Source organism: Symsagittifera roscoffensis, chromosome 7 (genome assembly GCF_963678635.1).
Source record: "Symsagittifera roscoffensis chromosome 7, txSymRosc1.1, whole genome shotgun sequence".
NCBI classification, from domain to species: domain Eukaryota; kingdom Metazoa; phylum Xenacoelomorpha; order Acoela; family Convolutidae; genus Symsagittifera; species Symsagittifera roscoffensis.
In genome coordinates, this window is record NC_087068.1 from 8,857,692 (window position 1) to 8,875,075 (window position 17,384).

Genomic DNA, 17,384 nt, shown 5'->3' on the forward strand with positions numbered 1-17,384 from the left:
TGGCCTATATTTGATCAAAACTACACTCCTGGCTTGATTTATGTGATTTATGAGGTTTTAAATTCGGTCCATCTGAAAGAGGAACACGTAGCCACTTCACCACCCTCCCAGCTCTTCTCCAGCCCCTCCCCCCCCCATCTCCAGTAAAATTACAAATAAAAGTTGTTTAAAAATTGTTCACATGGCATTATGCATGAAAGGAAAGCTTTAAAAAATTTGTTCACCTGTTCACGTTGACACGTTTTAAAGCAATTTATAACATGAAAAGTCATTTTAACTAGATTTTTTTATATTGAATTTCAGAAAAAATTAGGAGATAGTACTAGAAAAGAGCCCCCTCCCTAGATATCTCCAACAATTTCTTTTCTTGTGGCACGTATTAGGCAGTTTAACTACAAAGAGAACCCTGCAGACGTAAAAATCTCCTCAAATGCAGAAATGATAACTCTTTGAGTCAGATGTAACTTTGGTTCAATTATTATAAAAAATAACTGATATTTCAGCGAATCACAGCGGAAATATGAAAAGCTAGCAGACCTTTCTATCAGACTGTGTTATTTTTGTATTATGCGAAGCTTCCTTTTGCGTCTCAAGTTCAAATCCGTTTATTTTTGCATCTAGAAACATTACGCGGTACCACTATTGCTTCTAAAATTGAACAAGCTGAGGTAGACCCCATGCTATATTTAAGTTAAGAACTCTTTTACTTTCATTGTCACGACAGGGTATCGAATGCTTGATCTGACTTACTGAAAGTTAATGCCTTTCCACTGCGTTAAATGCTTCTATTAAGTTTTCTAATTATGCCCAGTTCATACCATGAGGAGGAATGTTGAAGACAACATAAAAATCAAATTAATATTAAAAACAAGACTGCTCGTATCAGGGCAAAGCCCAGAATGTTACAACTGCCTTTTAAGGTTTATGGAGCAGTGATAACATTAAAAAAATTTAATGAAATTAAACAAAATAAAAAAAAAACTTTATTTTTAAGTTTGAAATTTTTTTATGGAAATCATCCCCCCACACGCCATATAAAGTACAAAAAGATAGATTTCGTTCCTTGTAACAAATCAATTATGGCAAATAAGCTTCGTTCAACCAATTTGGAACAATTTATAAGACTGATTAAATCTCCGCTTACGCGTTGATAGCGCGAAATATATCGCGCGTTAATTGTCCCAAATTGGCCAAATATGGCAATATCTAATCCCCGTAACTTTGCGAAAAATGATCACAGTGAAATATCTTTTCAAATTTGAGCTCAGGACAACAATATCTTTCGAATGATATTTAAAAAAATTCCGTCAAAATGGCTGGTTAAGAAGTCGAAATTTGCTTGAAGAAAAAAAACCCACCCCGAGCACAAATATTCCGTTACTTTCGTATCGAAAGTCGGAACCACAAGACTGCTTGTATCAGGGCGAAGCTCTGAATGTTCCGACTGCTTTTTAAGAAATTTTTATGAAAATTAATTTTTTTAATGAAATTCTAATCTTTTTGAAAATTTTTATGAAATTCATCGCACGCCATTTAAAGTACATAGTGATAGACTTTGACTCCTAGTAACAAATCAATCATGGCAAATAAGCTTCTTTCAACAATAATCAATTCTGAGAAAAGTAAATTTCAGGCAAAGTTACAAAGTTAAATAAATCCAACAATCAAATTTTTCGCCTTTTTTTTCAGAAAACATCAGCAACAATGGTGAGCAGTCAATAAAAATAGCAAAAGGAAGTTTTCGGGAAAGTTTGGTCCTAGGCTGCAGAATAAAAGTTTTCAAGTGAATGGAGTATCAAACATTTTTGTCCGCTCAAAATTTTTTGTCCGCGCACAGCCAAAAAATACTAAATTTTGTTTGCACTCGACTAAGTCGCATTTAGTACATAGCTGGGATTGAATGTTGCATGTAGAAGAATTTTTTTAAACCAGAAAACGTAAAATAACTATTTCTGGGAATGATTATAAATATCGACTGGCTATCTACTAATTTGAATATTGGAAGATGCTTCAGTTGTTGGTGTTTGTTCTTATATAAATCTTGGAAGTAATTTGGTTATAAAAACTAACAGCGTCATCTTTTGTCCAGACTATGGCTTTTGAAGCAAAAAAATGAATTTTTTTTTGAAAATAATGAAAAAAATAAGTTTTTTTTTGATGAAATTTTTTCTTGAATTTCGTTTCTTACTAACCGATTTCTTGTCTTGCAGTTACAGACATAGGTTAGGTTGTAATTATTAAGTTAGTAGTGAGATATAAAATTGGTCTTAGAATTCCATCAGCTTTAAGTTAGTTACTTTCGTTTGACTTTTGATTCCTCTTTGGTTCCTTCAAAGATCAATTCAAGTTCACTTGTCAAATGACAGATATACTCAGCACCAAAAACAAAAATAAAAATGGCGCCAAAAAACGTGATTCACTTTGAGATTCATAAAAGATGTTGAAATTTAGTTATCCAAGGGAATGAACAAATTTATTCATTCAAAATGGTCAATTTTTTTAAATTTTCTTATTTTGTCAAAAAAGATGCCAATCATACAGCTTTATTAAAAACTTCAAAACAATTTCTAAAAAATTTCAAAATCTAAGAAAACGTTCGATAATCAAGTTTAAATAAAAAGTATCAAAATCATTAGCAGGTCGATATTCGAGATTGAAATAAAAAAATTAAAGAACTGCAGGCTGATAGTTGTTTTCGCTGAGCTTTCAAACTTGATGTTTTTTTTCCAATTAGAAGCTTGGTGCAAAATGCAATGAGTACGTTTTTTCGGGCATAATCAAATAATTTAAAATTTTTTCTTTTAATTTCCATTTGCTAGTTGCTCCAAAATTGCTAGTTTGCTCCAAAGATTTTTTGAAGGTTTGGGTAGCTCGAAAAATTAATTTGATCCAGATAAAAGTTTTCAAATTTTTTTCATCAAAATACTACCCATCCAATCAAAAATTTCCTGTGAATGCCACTTTTCTGTTCTATGAGACTCATCTTTTTGAAATTTTTTAAAGAAAGATCATCAGATAATTTTTGGGCGGAGTTTTTGCTTTACTTCATCACGACTGGTTTATATCGCAGCGATTCCAGCAACCTTGTATTAAATTTTTCCTTTTGTCAACTTACAATGCCACAGTAAGTAGTAATTTTTTAAGCGAATCAATTAGAAATTTAAGAAACGTTGCAATTATTGAATATATTTAAAACCTTGCCATTAATATACTTAGAAGTGAATTAACTCTTGTTAAACTACACTGTTAAAATAAACAAGCTGTCAGTTTTCGATGATCTGAGATTACTTGAAATCCGAATGACGATGCGGTACATGCCCTGAATGTTTTGACATCGTTTTAAAAGAAAAAAACTGAAATTTTCAAAAGATAATAAAAAAAATTAATACTTCTTTTCAGATTTTTTGAAACTCCTCTTTCACACTGAGATATATAGCGTATTTAGCGTCTAATTTTTTTCAGGAGGACGTAAAAGCGTGACTCAAGAGAATTTGAAATCATTTCTCAGCCAGTTTATAATCCATAACTGGCTGAATTGGCAAAAAAACTCCCCCCCCCCCCGTAACAAAATCAATTGGAACCAGTTTAAAACTAGTATTTATAGCCAATTATGTTCTTGATAAAATTATCCTTATAAAATATTCCTTGCTAACCAATCATGATCAATGACTAACACTGACAAATATTTGTATTGCTGAAACTACAAGTAGTTTCAGCACCAGAACAATTCGAATAAATCTTAGAAGACAGTTGTTCTCCTTTGGAACAAGTTCCATTAACCTAACTCGCGAATTGCAGTATACACTAGATTTATTGAGCCTAGGAGATATAAAAGTAAGATTAAGATTGGTATTAGACTCAGAAGTTGCACTAATCTATCCGGCCGAAAATAAGATAACGTGACGAACAAACGGTGTACCTTATCTGAAGTTACTTTATAAGTAAGCTACCTCTGGCTTAAATTCAATACCAAAACTTTTCCTTTTGAAATAGTCGAACTATTTGTGTTCGGATAGTTTTTTTCTTCAGCATCTTTCGATAGTTTAATTAGCGTTGCTTGACGGACTATTTATTGTAGCATAAGAAATATGGGTTTCAGTTTGGAATTATTTTGACCAATTTGGAATAACTAAAGCACGTTTTTTAACAAATAAAATAGGCTCAGAAAGCTTTCGAAGTGAACGGAGGCAAACGAAATAGTCCGAATAACGCGCTACTAATTAATAAACATATCACTCTAAAATAGACATAGTGTGGGGTGAAAATATGCAAAAACTAACATTGTTATCATATTTTTTTTTATTTATCATTTTCCAACCCAAAAAAAACCCTCAGATACTTTATAGGGCAGCTCAAACATTCAGGATTTTGTCCTACTGCGAGCAATTGTGTTGAACTTCAAATGAGATTTTTCAGTTTTATGTTTTTTGCAACCTTCCCACATTGGTTGGTCAGTAGAAAATTAGAGTTACTAACAAAAAATTTTCGCGTTTTTTATCATCAAGTTGAGGTTACAATTTTACTGCGTTTTTGCATTGAAAAATCCATTTATGATTGAATCAACGACATATTGCATAACACAGTTAACGTAATCCACTACATAAAAATATATTTTTTTTTGAGTTTATTACTTTTGGTAAAATTTTTTTACAACAGCCCACCAGAAGCGAAATCACGGACGTTGAAAAATTGCATCTTATGGGATACAACTGATCGTATTTTTTTTTCAAATAATTGCTCCTGTTTGAACCCAAATGTGTCTCTTTCCTGATATATAGCTACAACAAACTATTAATTCTTGACATTGAACTTTGAGCGAGAAAATATCATAAATGCAGTTGGTTATTTTTGCATTTTGCTAATTGAAAATCCTTCCACTACGATAAAAACGTTTTGGGTCAGGAGGTCAATTAGGAATGTCATAAAACGGTGAAAGAAGGGTGAAGAAGGATAGATATGAAGTAGAGGGGGCGTTTGAATAAAAAAAAAGACAGTTTTTTGACCGAGTTGTACCCCCCCCCTCCCCTAAACCCAACAAGATTGTAGTGGCGATATTTCCCAGTTTGTAATTGTATTGTCTTTTTATTGACAGCTGAGCACTGCCGAAATGTCAAAGACCTTAAGATCTTTCGGTAGAAACGTAATCACCTCTGTTCTAAACTTGGTATTCCAATTTGGTAATATTTCAGATAAAAATTAATAAATGCATCACCAACACGCAAAAAAAAGTATGAACAAATTCTAATTGCTGGTTTATTATTGTTATTTATGTTTGATGAAAGTTCGTCCGTAATACAAGCTGTTTCGACGCGGGCTGAGGTCGTGATTTTATGCCCAGACCATTGTAGCCGAGTTTGGGTAATTTTCCAGAGTATCGCGACCAATATTCGATATTTACAGACTTTCTCAACCAAAATTTAGTTTTTCCAGAAGCTTAAGACCAAAGAGATGTGTTCACGACCAATGCGACTCAAAAAAAATGTCCGCCACTGCCGATAAAAACTATCCACGACCAGCGCGACCGAGGAAAAACTATTGTGATAAGCTGAATTGACGAAAAAAAATCCACGAACACAGAGAAATGTCCGCGTCCAGAGTGATTAAAGAAACATAACACCAACCGACTCGAATTTTCTCTTCTGAAACTTTGAATATTTTGTTGCAGTTCATTGAAGTATATGCTGTATATTGTTTTCAGCACTATGAAATCGAATTATTGAAACAGTATTTGCTTGTTGGTTTTTTTTGCATTTTTACATTTTTGAACATTTTTAGAATTTTGCGTTCTTACACTCATAAAATTTTTATGCTTCTTTATTGTGTGAAACTTTGGTTGAAATCATGTGGACCAATCTATTGCTCTGATCATGGGTGCGGTCACGTTTTGCAGATTGTCACAACTTTAGGTTTAGGTTTTTGCGACCAAGTTTGCTGACTATATTGCCCGACTAGAGCGACTAATTTCAGACTATCGTGACCAATTTCAAGACTAGCGCTACTAATTTCTAGATTAATTGCAACTGAGTTTCGACGTTTCTAAACTTTGTTATTGAGACCATAAAATCCTGTTCAAACAGGTTTTGGTAATATAATGAAATTCGGTGCGACTGTAAAAGTCTAAAATTTACTCTTATAGTTCGACCCTTGAAATGAAGTTCGCCCATCATTCATAATGCAAGGCAATAAAGAAAAACAGAAAACTGCAGAAAAACTTGCAAATTTGTACCTAAAAGTATCGCTATATTCAGTTCTTGCGACTTGCCGTTTAACACTGAAGTTTACTTACTAAAAGTTATTGTTTGTAAGCTAATTAACAAGGACCTTGAAATAATTCTACCAGTACTTGCTTGGAATAGATTCAACGGACAAATTTTTATACACACAAAACCAAAACCAAAAATCCGTTGTACTTTAGCCTTTTTTGTAACCCTCCAGTAAACTATAGCTCGCAGCAAAAAATTTAGTTAGATCGAATTAACACGCCCTTCCCTTCCTCAGGGATTCGACCCCCTGCCAACCCAAAGGGTCCCCCTCTCGTACTATTTTGTGGATACATTTTTGGCTGACGGACCACAAATTTTTCAAAGGGGGCCTTGGGCGCCAGATTATAATAATTTTTATTTTTTGCGGGGGGGGGGGGGGGGAGAGCGCCAAAAAATGCAAGTTTTTTGGTAAGAGTTTTCCAAAAAAGACCTACAAACGCCTCCTTTGGCCAGTTTTTTCAAAAAATTGCAGAAAAAGGTCGACCGTTTTTTCTAAATTATTTTGAAAATCCGCCTCCGCTTGATAAAATCCTAGCTTCGACCCTGCCCTAAACCATTCTAAAAGCGACCTCCGTTCCAAAAGATACGAAAATAAAGGAGAGATCGCGCGCCAAAAAGCACAATTTTTATTTTCTGTCAAAGGGCATTGTGATCAAAATTTTGCCTCTGAAAATTTTAGATGGTCATTTTTGGCATGTTCTTAGGATTTTTTCCCGTTCTTAGTCTGTTCTATTGCCTGTTTTTCAGTAATTTGCAAGCAACCCAAAAAAAGTTTGGGCAAACCGTGCAATTTGTTGCGCTTTCGCAGAAATAAGAGAAGCAGTTTTATCTGATCAAAAAACTATTTACATTAAATTGTTTCTCCTAAAACTCACTGCCTCCAACCTTAAAAAATCTAAGATTTAGAAAAAACTATAAAATCAACTTTTTCAAAATACCCAATAAAATTTTCGAAAAAGAAAACTTTTTGAAAGCCGTCAAGGATTACTCGTTTAGTAGAATGATTAGGTTTTTGACCATTCCCAGAGGCGGATTTAAGGAGGGCGGGGTGTTTGGGTTGACGCTTTCTTCTCAGGGAGTCGACCACCTTATCAACCAAAGCTTGCCCTTTTTGTAATGTTTTTTGCGATCAAAGTCGGGTCTTCATAGTGCTCTTTACTGAGTCTTTACCGAAAAATCAATTTGGTTGGCCTAGAAAAGAAGATCGACAAAATAGATTCCTTTCTGACCATTCCAATGCTACTTGCAACAGTCACTATTGTTTTAATCAAGTTTTCCGCAATTTAATTAAATTTTGTGTCGTTTTTTTTAGTTAGGCACACAGAAACCTGTCTGAAAAATAATTTTTCAAGCTTAATCAAGTTAGGACTTAATCGAAAGGGCTCACTTTACAAAATAGTACGCACTTTTACGATTGTAGCGCACGCTTTAATTACAATTTGGGCCACAAAACTACAAAATATGTGATACAATTTACGTTATTAGTTTTTTTGCAAGAAAACCAAAAAAAAATTCCTTGTAAACCATTAAATTAATGATGGCCCTAAAAAATCACTTTTTGGGGTAAAAGCCCCGAAACAATTCCATCGCATTGTTAGCCCCCATAGGTTGATTGCTCACTGTGGATTTATAGGCAAAGTCAACCATAACTTTGGGAGATTATTACTGCTAGGCTTGAATCCTCTTGAATTTGTGAAACATTTGCTTGCGTATCTCGCACCTGTTATGCCTTTCTTGGGCATCGAGTTCATGTAAAATACCTTCAAACTTAAAAAATTGATTTTTTAACGACGAAAACAGTTTTTTATTTTGCTAGGGAACTGTATAATGAGAGATTCAACTATGACTGAACTTTGAATTTGAATTTGAATTTGAATTACTTCGCCAACATACATATACTTAGCTATACTTAGCTACATATACAACGCCAAAAGCAAAATAATATTTCTGGAGGGAGATCCAAAAGAGCAGTACTGCTAATCGAGTAGGATATGCTGGGGAGTAAAGAGAAGACAGCCAGCTTCAACATAACAAACATATTAATTTAAAGGCTGAAGTTAAAAAAACAGGTTATAGAGGTCCTGATTGTCTTATAGGGAAATTTGAAAAATGTGTTTATCGAAACTCAAATAACTAAATTATGACATTTCATGTATACTAACAGGTATCAAGTCATTTTGTTTTAAATTGTTGAAGGCCTGCACAAATCTAACTGCAAGCGATCTCTGTCCAGCGGTAGTAAAAAAAAACTTTGTCACTTTGATTACGCTTTTCGCTTTGCTCCTGGTACATGATCCACTTTTTTCGCAGTAAATCTGAGACAGACAACCATTTCAATTTCCGATCGAAATTCCATAAGCAATCATTTAAATATCTCAAAAAAGTATAAGTCGAAAACAGTAAGCAACTTATTTTGGTCAATAAATTCCCTGATTGATTCATAACTACGTTTGAAAAAAATTGCTCTCAAGTTTCTTTCTTGTAATTTCATTATCTCGGTAAGGTGAGATTGGAATGTATTACCGTATATTAAAACTACATAAGTGGTTGTAGGAATTACATAGGCTTAATAAAAGCGAAGCATCTGCTATTAGAAAAAATATGCATAGCCTCTCAGACACAGCCACAAAATATTGCTGATTTTTAGCACACAAGTTCAATGTGAAATTTGAAAATAAGTTAATTGTCAACAAAAATGCTTATATTTTTACACAATTTTGTAATTTGAACTGAAGTACCGAAAGCAAAGTAATCTTTTAAAAAGTTACTACCAAATTTTCTTATTTGAGTTTTACCAGGAATGAAATTAAAACAACTCGTTTTAAATCATCTATCCACTTTTTTTAACGAGCTATCAAAGCTATCGCATTAGTTTTTTCAGCATTGCATACTGTAGTATCATCAGCAAAAATAGAACTACCTCAGATCCTTCAGCAGTTTTGGGAAGATCGTTTACATAAATTAAAAACAAAAACGGATCTAAGACTAACCCTTGCGGTACTCCACATGACATAGAGCGCCTTGAAGATAATTATTTTTCAGTTTGAACAAATTGAAACCGCTATGTAAAGTTACTTTTCAGAAGACAATGAATCCGACCTCTATAGCCGTATTTTTCCCATTTTGACAAAATAACATCATGATTTATAGTATCAAATGTTTTTTGAGATCAACAAGACATGATTGACCGACCAATTTTTTGTCTCATCCCTCTCTAATAAATTCTGTAATATCGATATATGCGTCCACCCATGACTTTTTCTTTAAATATCCAAACTGATTTCCATAAAGAATCTGCTCTTCGTTAGCAAAGTTATATATTCTTTTGAACATAAACCTTTCGAATATTTTGATTAGTGAACTGAGTAAACAAATAAGTCCAGAGATTCTTTTAAACCGCCATCAAAAAAAGGCATAATTTTGCAACTTCAACCCTTCAAGAAAATAACCACTGATAACGCATTGGTTGAAAAGGCTGCAAATTATTACAAAAGTTACAGGCAGCAATAATTTCATAATTTTGTTTTTTATGTCATCATCATTTGAATCTTTGTTCTTCAACATGCATATGGCATTTTCATTTTCTTTGAGGATAAAAATATTAAAAACCATTGATGTTTTGATCCGATCTACTTGATCTCCATAACCCACTGCTTGTTTGTTTTTAAATTCAGGATTCCTCAGCTTCTGCCAATTGAGGCAAAAAATTTATTAGAAGCGTCAGAATCAAAAAAATTCGTGTTTCTGGAGTTTTCTTTGCAAAATTCAATAAAAGCCTTGAACAGGCTTTTTGAATTTTTACCATTCCCAATTGTTTTTTGTCAGAATAAACTATTATTTTAATTCTTATTGCCTTAATTGCAAAATTTCTAGCTCGACAAAATTTCAGTTTATTTGATTCAGTAGGATTTTTTATCCATTTCCTCAAAAGCCGATCATGGTTTTTGAGGACTTCTTGGTTGAATCGGTAACCCATGACTGTTTTTGTGATTTCTAAGGCGCGAAACGATCAATTGTTGAAGCTATGGATTCAACTAACAGAGATAATTTCTAATTGAGATCACTAACATTATAAAAATTCGACAGTTTAATTTCTAAGACGAATGAAAATTTATAAATTTTATTGTCACGGTAAAAGTTTTTAAGATCTCTATAGAAGTAATCTTGATTTTCTTGCAAGTCAATATTCACGTAACCAGACATAAATAAAAGAAAATAATCAGAAATAGTTTAATCCAATGATTTTACGTTGGCATCAAAATTAGCAATTAAATGATCAATGCATCGATGTTAGAGTAATGCAAGTTGGATCGCTATTCAAATAAGATTAGGTTTCAAACTTGCACCGTCATGTTCATCGAAACTTTATGAGTTTTGGTACCAGTGGAATTTATCTAGGGGGATTTAACCGGAAGGACTGTAGTCTGATTGTCACAACATTTTTTGCTCTTTTATACTCTCCACAACTCTCCTACTACTCTTTCTACTCTCCGCCCACCCCCACCCCCATAAAAAATAAAAACAAGTTTTGAAAAACAATTTTATCCTTGTAATACCGTAATACTATAATGATACTCTGCATATCGAACAAGGGTTATATAGTTTACGTCTGTTTACATCGTTTCTTTTGACAAAAAAGACACACTAAGCCATATTAGCATGCGTAAATATTATGAAAAAGATAAAATTGTCAGGGTGGGGGTAAAACGATAAATTCGTCATTTTTATCATGAAAATTGAAGAAAAATTCTTACAATCGACCACCGTTTGTTATATCAGTATGTCAGAGGAAAAATGCTACAAAATCTAGATAGTTACCACTTACTTATTGCTGCCAAATTATCTCCTGTTTGGCGTTTTTATGATCTTTTTCAATACTTTCTCGAAAGAAGATATTGTAAAAATGTTTATTATACAATCCGCATACATCCTGTTGATTGCATTTAAAACCAGTTTTGATAAATAAACTTTGAATTTAATAAGTTATTAAAAACCAAATTCTTCAAACAGTACGCTAAAAGAATTTATAAGGTCGGTCGGTCAAAAAAATTTGCTGGACGATTATGTATCTAGGAAGATATTGTATTAAATACGGGTAGTAAAGGGGGACAAACCTGACAGAAATAGGTCAGTATCTTGTTGGGAGATTTCCTTGCTCCAATTGACCCCCAACTTAATCGGCTTATTTGTCATTTAATGGCTTTCATTCTTTTTTCCGACCCGAGATGTTTAAGATGAAAGTTGCATTTTGTTAAAATTTTTAAGGACAATTCAAAAGTGTGGAGAACTTTATTTTCAAGTTCATGTGTGCTTAATCACATAGACATCATAACGACGGCTTCATACAGCGGGTTGATGTGCGAACAAATCAAGAACTAGAACTAAAAGGTTTCCTTTTTTTTCTTTGTTTTCTAAAACAATAATCCTCAGAAGAAAAACAAATAACGCTACTCTTTAGACTATCTGCTTGAAACTTTCTATTATCATTTGCTCACTAGAATTTCTCTTGTTTTTGATATGGTAAATTTGCTTCTTTGGAGGCAAAAATCAATTTTAAAATAAAAATATTTTCTGTTGTTGTTGACAAACCTTGCAGCATTCTCCTTTCAACATTTGTGGAAGTTTGATCAAAATATAATTTTAAACCGATTTAAAAAGAGGTGATTTTGATAATAACGCCTTAAAACGCGCTAAAACTTTTGCTTTAGCTTTTAGAATCTTTTTTTTTCAAAATTGGAAGTGTTTCCACTGAAATTTTGTTAGTGGAATCCACTTACATTTTGGAACATATTTGAAGATTTGTCTCTAGAATCCAGGAACAAACCGAAACAAAATTGTGCGCCCATACAGTGCACAGTTTGGCCTCGTAATGTTTGTTAACAGAATTCATAAATTAAACATTTTTCTTCATTTCTGTTTATTTTCAAAGAACCATAGTTTTCCTTTTTATCAATCAGTAGTCTTGATTAACAAACCCAAAAAATTTTTTTTTCAGCGTTCAAAACACTATATATAAAAATTATTCTCTTGACGAAGGAACGGAATGATAGAAAACTTTCAGCCAGTCAGATTCTTAGAAAGCAATTGCGATCCTAATCGCTAAATGCTTCACGCACAAAAAGAAATTCAAAAACAAAATTGACAGACTGATATTAAAACTCTTTACCTAAGACCTAGCAGTGTGCACACTTATTGGGTATCAATTTGTTATACACGGAAAAATACAAAAAATTTTATTAAGATTATCTTGTTCTAGGAACCAGTGGCCTAATACTTAAAATGCTTAAAATAAAAAAAAGTTTCTCAGTTTAATTTAAAAAAACTGAACTACGAAGCTATTTTTTGTTTCATGAAAATCTCCACTATGTTTAAGCTTTAAATTGGCAATGGTAGCTATTACTACAGTCATTTTTACCATTTTACGAAAATTACCTGGCTTTTGATTGTAATGCAGAAAATTGAATTGAAAAATTTTCTATGTCAAACTGGAAATTGCTCTCCGATCCTGCTTTCGAAACAAAAGGGTATTTAGAGTATTTGCAGAGTAATTGGGTTTGAAAATTAATTCTTGGGTTAATTTGAGACAATTGACTTGACGTTTTTGAGTTTCATAACGCGCAAGTGGCAATTAAATTCAATAAAAAAAACTGATTCAAAGTAAATTGAGGCAGGCTTTTTGTTCCAAGTAGTATGTTAAAAAGTGTCATTAAAAATATTATAATTTTAATTTGTTGTGAAGCAGATTTTAAAAAAACGCATCGTCTGCATATAGACAATTGTTAATTCTTAAGTTAAAAAGAGGCGGAGCACTGAATGTTCAGAATGTTCAAAGAACGTTGCAGTAGTGTTCAAAAAACTGGATAAAGTTTGTTTATAAAATGCAAAAAATTTAATTTTTTTGAGATTTTTTTCAAAATCATTCCTCCAGACGAAATATTTAAGAAATAGCTTTTAAGAAAAATCAAAACAAAGTTCTAAAAAACGTTGAAAATTCCAAAACTTGACTTTCCGAATCCATAACTATTTCTAAAAGCAGTTTGTGACCGATAAAATAGAGAAAATTCCAAAAATCTGGTTTCTCGGTCGAACACTTAATCTGAGATTTGGCACAGTGATTTTCGAGTAGAGTCAGAAAAAATTCCAAAAAACAGTCAAAGGTTCAAAATTTTTATTTGTTTGAAGACCATAACTAAAAAAAAACAGGGCGCAGGAACCTATAAAGATAAGTATCGTACAGCCCGTTGTGTCAATTAAACCTTTGATATCAGATTTGGCCCTCTTGAAATTGAGAAATGTCCAAAAACGGTCAACAAATCAGAAAATGACTTTTCCGAGAATCAAAGCTTTTTGTTTTAAAAAATTTGGGCGTAGCCGCTTATACAGAAAAAAATTAAACCTACAACTCACTTGTTTTTTGGATCGAACTCGCGAAAACCCCAATTCCCAAAATTCCCAAAAACCCAGGTTTGGCAGAGTAATTCTCGAGAAAAGTTTAAAAATTTCAAAACACATTCCAACGATCAAAAATAGACTTTTCCCAGGCCCATATTTTTTGTGTAGAAAAACTTGGCCTTAGTCGAATATTCAAAGGAGTTTGACACAACTGGTTTTTTGGATTGAACTTAAAATCTCAGAAATGGAAGGGCATTTCTCAGTAAAGTTCATCAAACAAAGGAAAACAACGCTCAAAAACTCAGAAAATTGACTTTTCCGGGGACGATAACTTTTTGTGTAAAAAAGTTGTGAGTGGCAACTTCTCACAAAAAAAATTTTTCAGTACCATTTATCTCCATTGAACCCGCAACCTCAGCTTTGGAAGGTTAGTTTTCAAAAACAATTACAGAAGTTTCAAAAAACGGTTAAAAGAAATCAAAAATTTGACTGTTCCGCGGGCCATAATTGTAAGTTTTGAAAAAAGTTTTGGCCTAACCGCTTATGAGAGGGGGCTTTTCAAATCCATTCTATTCACTGAAACCAAAATCTCGGATTTCCTAGGTTAGTTTTTGATTCACCTACAGACAAATATTCAACCCACAGACCTTTTCGACAGCTGCAGGCAAAGGGGTAAGCAAAAATGTAAAGCAAACTCTTTCTATGGGTACCCCTTTTTGGAGTTTGATATAACGGTTTTTGAGGAAAACATAATTTTTGACAAAACTGAATTGTTAAAAATTTTCCAAAGCGTCTCAAAACACAATAAGATAAAAAAACCCAACCCCATACACTTTTATAAGAATTGATTTTATCAAACAGGAATTCCAGGCAAACATGCCAAGCAAGACCTTTGAAATTCAATTTAACAACTGAAAAAAACTTACGAAGCCGATATAAGGCCGACAATTTGTAAGCATAACCAGTTAATCTGAAAAAAAAACTGATTTATAAAAAAACTTTAAAAGTTTCAAGACCTCCCTGAAACTACGATGTAGTAACTAGTTCTCACCCAATAGTTAAAAATGATTTTCCATAAAATTGAACATGTCAGCTGCATAGCAGCATCATAAGTGATTTAATTGATTTTGAATTATTAAATTGATTGTCAACTTTCCCATTGATAACGCTTGCTAATCGCAAGTCTAATCAAAATGATGAATGACCGACTCGGAGAATTTTTATGGTGTTTTTTGTTAAATATATAGTTGTGAAGAACTTTTTGATGGATTGTGAAAATTGATTTATTTTTTTTCTAAGACTTTTACTTCGGCTCAATTCAAAATTTTTTAAGCAGAAAATTTGTAGGACAATTAAAAATCGTTAGTTTCCTTAAAAATGAATTAATCTAAATAAGCGCTTTTGATAGAATTGATTTTGATTTTGGTTCTAATCTCAATTAAAAAAAGTATAAATAAAATTGATCAAATAAATTTTCCGACTGTTTTATGGTGTGTCTTCTATATCAATTTTAAATGATTAATCGCCAATCTTCCCAACACTCAAAGTCATTTGAAATTGATGTAGTATCCAACTATTAACACGTCATTTGGATTGATTAGCGTGTAGTATTTCAATTTTAAAAAATTATTAGCAGGATTACTTTGCCGCATTTTAGTACGCGTAAAAATCAAACTGGAAGTTTTGGGCGTTACTGTTTCCAATTTGACTAAACTAGATATTTTCAAACCCATGCAACAAAGATAGACACAGAACTAAAAATACGCACAGATAGTTGTTTTAAAACACTTTTTGAGGTTTGAGCTTCAGGTTCTGATTTGTTTCAGATGGTAGGAAACGAATAAATGTCAAATTAGACACCCTTGTTTTTGACAAAAATGTGTATTTTTTTAAATTTCTTAGTTTCTAAGACAACAAGCAAAAATAAACAACAATAATTGCAATATTGTTTTTGATTTGAGCCTAAAGTCTTTGAGCCTAAAAAATGTCGGCACAACAAAAACTTGAAAAAATAATCTACGAAATTTTGGCGGTTTACACAAAACTCAATTGGGGTTGGTCACGCTGAAAATGGAGTCCAAAAAATTGACAATAGTTTGAAAACAATTAACGAAAACTCTCAACAATTACCATGGAACCAAGAATACCACCTTGGTGACTAGCCCCCTCTTACACTATATTGCCACCCTATTTCCAAAGCAGTAAATAACTCTACGGTTTTGTATATGTTAGTTTCTTACCTTGTAAAAAATCTCAACCCTTTTGCAATAGGGGGTGTGCTTTGATAGTTAACAAAAGCTTAATTCAGTTTTTTGTAAAATTTGTACTATAACTTTCTTGCTGGAAAATGTGTTCATCATTGTTTTTTCAAGTTTGTTCATGTTAAGTACCATTAGAATAAACCAGGAATATTGAAATTTAACCTATACATATTTTTTGAAATTTCCAATTTTCTGGAGTTCTATATATCTCTAGACGTGTTAGAATGAAAAATCGTTCTTCATTTTTGATCCGTTTAGGGAGTGTAAAATCCTGTGACAGAACGTTAGGAAGAACAACGTGTTGAAATTGACCAGATATTTCATACTAAAGTCAAACCAGTCGTGATTTATTTTGCAATAAAGAAAACCCACAAAAGTGGTCGGTTTTGCAACAAAACCTGGCGGTATATTTTTTAAGACTGACAATAAATTTGCATTGAGAAGCAAAGAAACAGAAAAATCTTCACATTAATTAGAATAGTGTAAGTTTTTCGAAGATAAGTATATTTTTTCCTTATCCCATGCCCTGAAAAATTCAAGATTTTTAAGGATTTTTTCTTGAGTATTAGATAATTTTTTTAAATACTGAAACTGTAATCAGATTGTAATGTAAGCTCTAAGACCAGCAACTGGTTTTCTAACATTTTCGAACAATTTTGCTCAATTTTCTCTAGTCTTTTTGAAACTTTTCAATTCAAAGAGCATACAGGTAACCAATTGGCCAATTTTGGGCTCAGATGCAATGTTATAAAAAAATTTGTCAGAAAAATCTGTGTTTCTATTTTTTGTCGTATCTCAATTTGACTTAATAAAAAGAAAACATTCAATAATGAATAATTTTTTCATAATTTTTGAAGAGGGACTTCAAATACTTTTGTTTTTCATTTTTGGAAAACTTTTGAGCTTTTGCTGATTATTGAACTGATTATTATTTTTTAAAAAAACGAACGTAGTGAAGACACTTATATAGTTCTTGGTGATTTTTTCCCAACATTAGCTCATTTTTTTGATGAAAGAAAAGCGAACTCCACTATTGAACACAAAAGTGAAAAAAAACAGAAAAAAACATGATCGACTTCTAGTTCCGAAAGTGGATTTTGATTTTCCAGCAATTTTCCAGCGAATTAAAAATTTACATTTTATTCCAGTTTTCTCAAATTGAATCAATTTTATCAAAAAGCTCTAGTCTCAAATTGTTTTTGAAATTCAAAGATTTTTAAGGCATACATTTGTTCATTAAAATTAGGAAGTTGAATTTTTTGAAATAACAAACTCCTTATTCAAAATACAAACGCGCTCATTACTCTTTTCACTCTGTCAGTTGGCTATGTTTTTCTGACCTGAGAACGAGTCCTGCTAACCATCAAGTGAAACTGAAAAATAAATCGAATCAGTAAGTTTTGCAGATATGTCTGTGAGTATTTTGGTAGGCGCCCATTTACGACGATTTATCAGAATAGACTTACTG

The 17,384-nt window shown here is 32.4% G+C and overlaps 1 protein-coding gene across 2 annotated transcripts in view; it reads left to right on the forward strand.

Annotated features, from left to right (window-relative positions):
- Positions 1 to 17,384, forward strand: part of LOC134851669 (uncharacterized) — a 55,048-nt gene that overhangs the window by 13,467 nt on the left and 24,197 nt on the right. The window lies entirely within an intron of this gene.